Here is an 8,203-nt window from a genome sequence, read left to right as displayed (position 1 = left end):
TTTTTGCCTTCATTTCGTTCATTTCAGCTCGTTTAATACACATTCTTGCTACCCGCTCGCCGTTCGTTCGCCTAAATTTATGGCCATTTGTGTATTTTCGTTCACAATGCGTTGTGTTTTTTGAATTCAATTTATATCGCTCTTTCTTTTTTCTTCTTCTTTACTGCTTTTGACATTTCCATTGCTTCATTTTACTCCGCCAACATGTTGGCCAGCCACCACAAAGCGAGCAACTGCTTGTTGTTGCTATGTTTAACGCTCACCTGTTGCTCGCCGACAGATCTTCGGCTGCTCTCAGGTCATTGTTGGTGCTGGCGTGCTCTGTGCGCAGTTGAAATGTCTCAGCTGACAGTGTCAAGCGCCGCTCATCTGCCGCGGTGCCGACATTCATCTGCTATCAGCGGCGTTGGTTTTAGTCTTTACAATGTTTGATTTCGTTGCATTTTTGTTTTTGTCTCGCGTGCACCTTCACTCGTTGTGCTTATTAAGTGTTTTTTCGCATACAAATTGTTTTATGCTGTCGTTTTGGTGTTTTTTACGGTGTTTGTAGTGGCTGGTCATCTCAAAGCACTCGTGATGCGCCATGCAAGCGTGCCTCCGGTCAGACAATGGGGTAACTGGGGAAAATTTGACTTTACTCCGCATTTTCTACGCAAAACCAGCTTCATGTTATTTTGCTGGTTGTCTCTAATTTTTCAAAACTGTGCCGTTAACGTTGTTATGTTTCGTTTTTAATCATTAGATGCCACTTTGAATTGTTGTCCGTGTAGACTGCGCTAGTTTTGCTGCGTTGTTTTAATTGTAGGCTTAAGTGCCTTATGCTTTGGCTTCGTTGTTTTTCCTTCTTTTGCGAAATTGTCGGTTGATTTTGCGCACCACGTGATTATTTGGATGGTCGTCTTTGAGTTTTGACCATGAAAAGCTAAGTGTTGAACTCGCCGTGACGTGAAGCGGCAGTTTTATACATTTTGTTTTTGTTGTTGTTTCTGTGCAGTTAATTAAATTCCAAAAAGTTATTTATTAAAAGCTCATGGTGTTTTGTTGTTCTTGTTAGGCGTTAAGTTAGCTAATGCATATTAATCACATAGCTGTTGTTTGATGCTTTGAGCAGATGAGTTTGCAAAGAATTTTTGTGAATATCTTGGATATTTTTGCGTTAAGCGCACCACGTTTTCTAATCATGAACCCGGCGGCGGATACCATAAATAGAGATGTGCGGTTGTACACCATGTACGATCATATGTATGTATGAACGATACAGACCCAAGACTGTATTAAAGTCAGCGCTTGTGCTTGGCGTCCCTGATCGAACAAGTGTGCTTCGTAATCAAAAAGAAGGTGGGCTTGAGAAAAATCGAATCTGTAACCTGCATCTCTCAACTACTTTAATATTATCTCTTAGTCTTATTATTTCCTTAACGGGTTTCAGAAATTCTACATCACCCCTACAATATTGTCGTAAGTTTTGAAGTTGATCTAAGTAACAGTTTCGCAGATAAAGCCTTGAGGACTTGTGCGCCGAGACTTGCTAGGCTAAGAGCGCCGCTCTTAAACGCATTTTTCCCGAAACTGTGTTCTGAAATCGGTTGGCAAGATTTCTCAACAAATACTTAACTGATCTTCGTGAAATGTGAAATTTTACATTGGTCTTTCTGATACAATTCTTGGATAAAGGATTTCTTTTTTTTTGAATTAGAACTATTTGAAAAAAAAAAAGTTTAATGAAATTTTAATTTTTTTTTTTTTTTTAATGTCTGCCAAAATCCATCTTGTTTCCGAGGGGCTACCGGAAATGGCGTCGCAATGGCCGAATCTAAACAAATTTTTTCAAAAATTTCAACACTTCTTTGTCAATGTATATGTTTGTAACAGGAAAAAAATTTAATAAAATATTTAATTATGACAAAATTGTTGGAAAACTACGGTTTTTTTAACCGAGGAAACCCATGTAACTTCTTAAGAATAATAAAGTCTCCATAATCTACGTACGACCCAAATACCCTAATATTGTCTTTAATGAGTCTTATTATTAGCTTGACCCTTTGAAGGTTGTATGCTCTTAACAGTAAATTAACTTAACTTAAAACAGAATTTCCATTGCCTTTACGAAAAACGGGTTCTGGTTTCAATGTCCTAATAGACGCTTCTGAAGGCAATTGGTCATACGTTATCTGCGCATGTTGCCGCTGTATTCTATACCTAAAATAGGTGGCTGCAATTCACATTGCAAGCTTCGTGAAAATTTCCAAATACCCCTGGACCTCTAATAATTTGATATTATACGATTAGATTGTTAAGATTAAATTCGTATGTCTTCGCGGGCATTGTGAAGATTGCGCTGGGAATGCACAGTTTTGAGAGCTACCCAATTGTCCAAGGAGTGCATTAGTGTTGCCGAAGTACAACCAAAGTCGAAGCCATATTTTGAGTAATTGAAAGAACTCAATATTTGATATTATGAATATATTACAATCACTTATATTAGTAGTATTAGCACTAAACCATATCATGGACAAATTAGCTTAGTTTATTTCATTGAGATAATATTTGTTTCACTAAGTGATTTTTGACATCGTGATTTGAGGTGACAAAATTTTGCAGAGACCGGAACAAATAATAATTTTCAGGTACATCCCATTCAACATATTTTCTATGGATGTGACCTTTCTTTTTTGAGTGCAGCACTCAATTTGTCGGTCTGATCACAGTACGCTTCAGAATGAATCATGACATTGTGCGCGCCAAAGCTCAAAATAAACGATCTCTTTAAAATGCCACTTAAAAACTTAACCATTTTTTTTTTTTTTTTTTTTTTTTTTTTTTTTTTTTTNTTTTTTTTTTTTTTTTTTTTTTTTTTGTTTTGTTTTGCAACTATCGTCCTTCGAATTGGTTTGAGCTGGTTCATTCTTTTTAGACCGTGATCTCTGGTGCTGCGAACTATAGAATTAAAAAAATGTACACAATTCCACTGGTGAGTAAAGGTCTTCATATATTTGCCAAACCGTCAGTCCAAATCGCACACTATAAAAATTGAAAAAGATAGAATCTTCGAAAGAAAAAGTAATAAAAAAAAGTGCTAAAAACGAGTCGGATCAAACAATAAATACGCGATTTGTTTGGATTAGAGATGTAATTTTAGTTTAGTAGAGTATAGGAGTCTACATTAAACTAATCACATGTACCCCTCTATAGGGGTTCTAGGACTTGAAGTAAAGTGGGACGAACGCACTTTCAAACAGGTATCCGGAAAGCAATCTCTGTTGATTTTAGTTATCACAAACAACCGTTAGCTAAAAAATAATAATGATACTACCTAGCAATATGTTGGATGAGTATAAAAAAAAAAATTTCAAACCGACCAAGAAAAGCAAACCAGGTGCGCTTCGATCGGTAGCGCTCGCTTAAAGTGTGAAACTAATTAAAAGTCGAAAAAAACAAAAAGCAAGGAATAACAAGAAACATACACAAAAATACATTATCAGAATTTTGCAAATAATACGGTATGCGGACGTAATTGCAGAAGCAGTCACTTAGCGCCTCAGAATTAAGCGAAACACATAATCACAACATGCCACGCAAACAGATTAAAACTATCGATAGTAGTTAGTGTGGTATTCGGAAATATTCATGCACTATTATTAGGCGACGAGAAACCTTAAAAATCCATTTGCGTGAAGGCGATGTTGTAGAAGAGCAAAAACAACTTATGTGGTGTTGTCGAAGAAGAATCAGAATCACCGCTCATTTGCAGCTTGAACACAGCTTGCGAATGCGCATGCGCATAGTTTCAAGTTGTACAGACAACATATTTGCATTGAGAATCTGTTGCTTCATTATGAATGTGTGCGTGTGTGTTTGAACTTTTTGTTTTAATTCTCTGTCTGCCTATTACTGTTTATTTGCCTTTATTGCATGCTAAAACAGAAGCGATTGAGCAATATAGTTAGGTCCATCAGGGGGCGGGAAGAAGAGTGAAGAAGGTCGCGCACGCACGCAATTTAACCCTTATGTGCTCAGCACTACTTGAAGCAAAAATTAATGACAAAGTGAATATGAATGCGAAAATATGTGTGAATGGAACTCTGATAATAAAAACTATTATAGAAAGAGAATGCGTTAATCTTATTAATAACTTTATATAGAATATTTATTTTTATGATTTTGAAAATGATTAAAAACATAACTAGAATATAACTAACTAGAATATGATTATTGATACTGTAACAGTAAAAATCGGGCAATTTTATCGATTTTGATCACGCAATTTTGACGTCAAAAATGCACCTCGCTCTGGAAGGCTGATAGGTAAAAGTATATGTAATTGTCGACTACCCAGTGGCTAAACATGGCACAAAAATCTATTTGGCACCGTTTAAATAAGGCTAGATACAAACTAAAGTTCAATATATGAGTACCACACGAGTCACAACAAAATCGATCCATTTCTGAAGGATGAAAAGTGGTCACTTACGATGAGGTACACTGAAAACGCTCGGGGCCCACTCACGGATTGATTATCAAGATGGTTTTGCTATCTGTTTGAGGAGATTGGTAACATCTACGGTGTAAGCTCCTATCGTTCAGAATTCCAAACTCTTAATTCGAACCTATGCTTTCAATAATTAAACCATCTGATTGAAGCAAAGCGGCCAGCTTGGACCAATAACAGAGGAATTATGTTACGTCAGCATAACACCAGGTCACATACATCGGTAATAGTCGGCTAGAAGCCTTGAAAGATTGAACGCTTTTATGCGTCCATCTTATTGTTTGGACCTGGCATTAAGTGCTTACTTCTTGTTTATTATCGCTATGGATATCAATATGAGTATGGATATTTGTGGGAAATAGATATAATGTGTGTGACGGCATACAAAATTTCGATTCTTGAGATTTACAAAAACAAAAAAACGCTGTATGAATTATTTTTAAATTTTAAAACTTTTTTCACAATAAACAGCGAATTTTTTGAACTTAAAGAAAAAAATATTTTTGCCTGTTTACAAAGCCGTACTAGTTTCACGGGGATCAGCCGAGGAAAGGAGTGTCTGTTATCGGAGGCCGTTTCCTTCATTTCATTACGTGGCGAGTCCCTAAACCAACGCACAATCCTGGGGAGGGATGTTTGCCTTATCACTTTAGCTCGCCTTCAAACGGATGTTTTATGACCACCCAGAGCATTCTTGGTCTAAGGGCGTAGATTGTGGGCTTCTTTAGCCATACATAAAGAAATAGTTTCTAGCCACTCTCAGATGAGTGGCGTTCAGAGATTTTTCCTCAGTTGCATGAACTTCTGCACATGGCTCTCCCCCCATATATCCCATATACCCAATGCGATGAGTTTCGAACTTTCAAATGGCTTTATATCACCTATATCGGCAAACATATGAGTTATGTCAATAAATAAATTGATAAAATTGTGAGAAAACTTGACCTAGCCCCCATATAACAAACATATAATATATGGGTAGCTTTACTCGATATGATTGGTGATGGTATGTGAGGTACCCGAATGAATCTCAACATAAAAATGTATTTATAAAATATAATTGCTTGGATTTCGATCCTCTGGTTGACATTTTGCATCTTAAGATATTTCCATGGCTTTGTTTCCTGCAAGTTGTAAAAGTATAAAATGTTCGACTGCACTTGATTGTGGACAAAGTTGATTTCTCAAGCAAAACCTGAATGCATAAAAATATGATGATTTAAGCACAAACGGTTAAAAGCACAAGGGTTAAAAGCACCGCGTCATTACAAATGAATCTTCACGGAAAACTTATACTCGTATGTGTATGTGTGTGCGATCGTAAATACGTCCACTCAAGCGCTACGTGGTAAGGTAGAGCGTGCTTCTATTTTGATTACTCTACTAATTTGAATTTTCTGACATTTATATGTGCATAAGTGCCGCCGCACAAAAACAAAAGCCCAAATGACCATAAATACGCACAGAAATATACAAATACATACATATAAACCCGAATGCGGCTGGCATTGTTGGCGTTGTTGCTCTGCATACAAATATTGTTGTTATATCGAATGCACTCGAAGTAAATATCTAAAGTAGAGTTAATATTTATGTCTCTGGCATTTGTTGTTGCTGCTGCGCACAAATCATGCCTAACGAATTCACTTATCACGGTCAATTGTGGCCGATAGTCGACTGCGCAACGCGATCGCCTACAAAAAATGATAATTATAAAAACAAAAACAAATGGCTTGGCTTAAACTCGTTGGAGAATCAGCAGAAGAATGTTGAGAAAATTTGTTTAACCACAACAACAAAAGCAACGTGTAGAGCAGGAAAAAATGTCACAAGACCTAAGACAACTTTTTTTCCAAGCCACTCAATTTAAATAGTTGCTGCGTCAGCTTCGCTCAGTGTCGTGCGAAACGAACAAGAAAAACTACAACTGAACGAAGATTTTGAAGTTTACTCAAATTTGCATATCTAATCAAACTGGCATCCATCGATTGGTTAACACCAATGCACGGGTAGTAACACGCAACCCCTGTCGTTTGGCCACAGACAGCAGCTTTGTTAGATTCGTAAAGTGACAGCTGGATTTCTAAACTATATATAATTACAACAGACCAGTTGTAACGAATCGCAGGCATGAAACCAGCTGAATGCAGCAAACTTTTAATCAATGCGGTAGTCATCTCTTTTACCTGTCAACGCTTTATAGTATTAATAAGGGAACAAACATTAATACTCACTCGATAAAGTCAAATAGTCAAGCATTATAAGGTTATTTACTATTTATAAGTCTTATTTTGGAAAGAATTTACACATTTCAATTTTACTCTGCTCGCGATTGTTTTCGGGTCATTAAACGACAACATAGGTTTCCTTTTATACATTGAACATGGTTTCATAAGTTCTCCACGAAGTTTGTAACAACCAGAAGGAAACGTCGAAGATGTTATAAAAGATATGTAGAGCCATCTCCGTTTATATGTCCGTAATCTGTTTACTATATACCCAAACTATAGAGTATAATCGCTTTCTTCACCTATCGGTTGTATGTATCGCCTAAAAGTAATCAGGTTAGATATAGAGTTATATGTACATATATATATAAGTGATCAGATGACTTAATACCTTTATATAACGAATTCAATTATTCCATTCCATTCGTAAGATATTACGAGTTTAGAAAGGAAGCGATAGGCTTGCTTAGGCGTCAGTATAATACACGATGTAGGGGCCATTGAGCCACGAATTTGTTATTAATATTAAAAGTTCGACTTTCAAACCTTTGATCTGCTAGTACATATATTAATAAATGACAGAATTGAATTCGGAGTGACTGTCGGTCTGGCCGTTGATAGAAGTTGATATTGCAGATGGGCATAATGGGTCTATTGCCAAAGAACCACATGTAAGCTAGACAGTAAGATACAAAACGATTGTTTGGTACAACGAATTACATTAGCGATACACCTTTTTGGCTGGAAAACTTTTAAGAAGTGGGCGTGACCCGCACTCTAATAAGTTTAATGTACAGCTCTCCTAAACTACTCAAGCTATGATAACCCAATTAGCTCTGAGTAAATATTATTGGCATGCCTATTCAACCAGTGGAAATAGGAGAGTTTGAATTATAATCCGGCCGACTCCTCATATACAATTCTTTTAGATTCGGCTCCTTTTTCCCCCCATTCCGATGATTGTTGTCTCGCTTGCACGTCCAACTCATAAGCCCATGTCAACAGTTATATTGGTATCCATGAATAAAGCATCGGAATTCGCACGATAAAGCATGTCAAAAGAGAACTGGTTTTAAAAAAAATTCAGCTTTATCGGGACGAGTCGAGCAAGAACGCGTTTCATACCCAAAAAATTTATCAAAATTATTCGAAAACTTTCGCGAGATATGTCGAGTTCTCTTGCCAACTCTTTAACACTTGTCTAAGGATTTTCAAGCACCTTATCCTTCACTTTTCTTAAGTTGCAGAGGTTTTCCAGATTGAGGCATGTCTTCAACGATTTCTCGACCGAGTCATTTTTCGAATCATTTCAGAAGATTGTTCCAGTAACCGCCATTAGGAATCAAAATGTTAGTATAAGTATAAGTATAAGTATAAGTATAACTATAAGCATAAGTATAAGTATAAGTATAAGTATAAGTATAAGTATAAGTATAAGTATAAGTATAAGTATAAGTATAAGCATAAGTATAAGTATAAGTATAAG

This window comes from Bactrocera latifrons, unplaced genomic scaffold (genome assembly GCF_001853355.1).
Source record: "Bactrocera latifrons isolate USDA-ARS-PBARC rearing strain unplaced genomic scaffold, ASM185335v1 scaffold_85, whole genome shotgun sequence".
Classification (NCBI taxonomy): domain Eukaryota; kingdom Metazoa; phylum Arthropoda; class Insecta; order Diptera; family Tephritidae; genus Bactrocera; species Bactrocera latifrons.
This window is presented reverse-complemented; position numbering follows the sequence as displayed.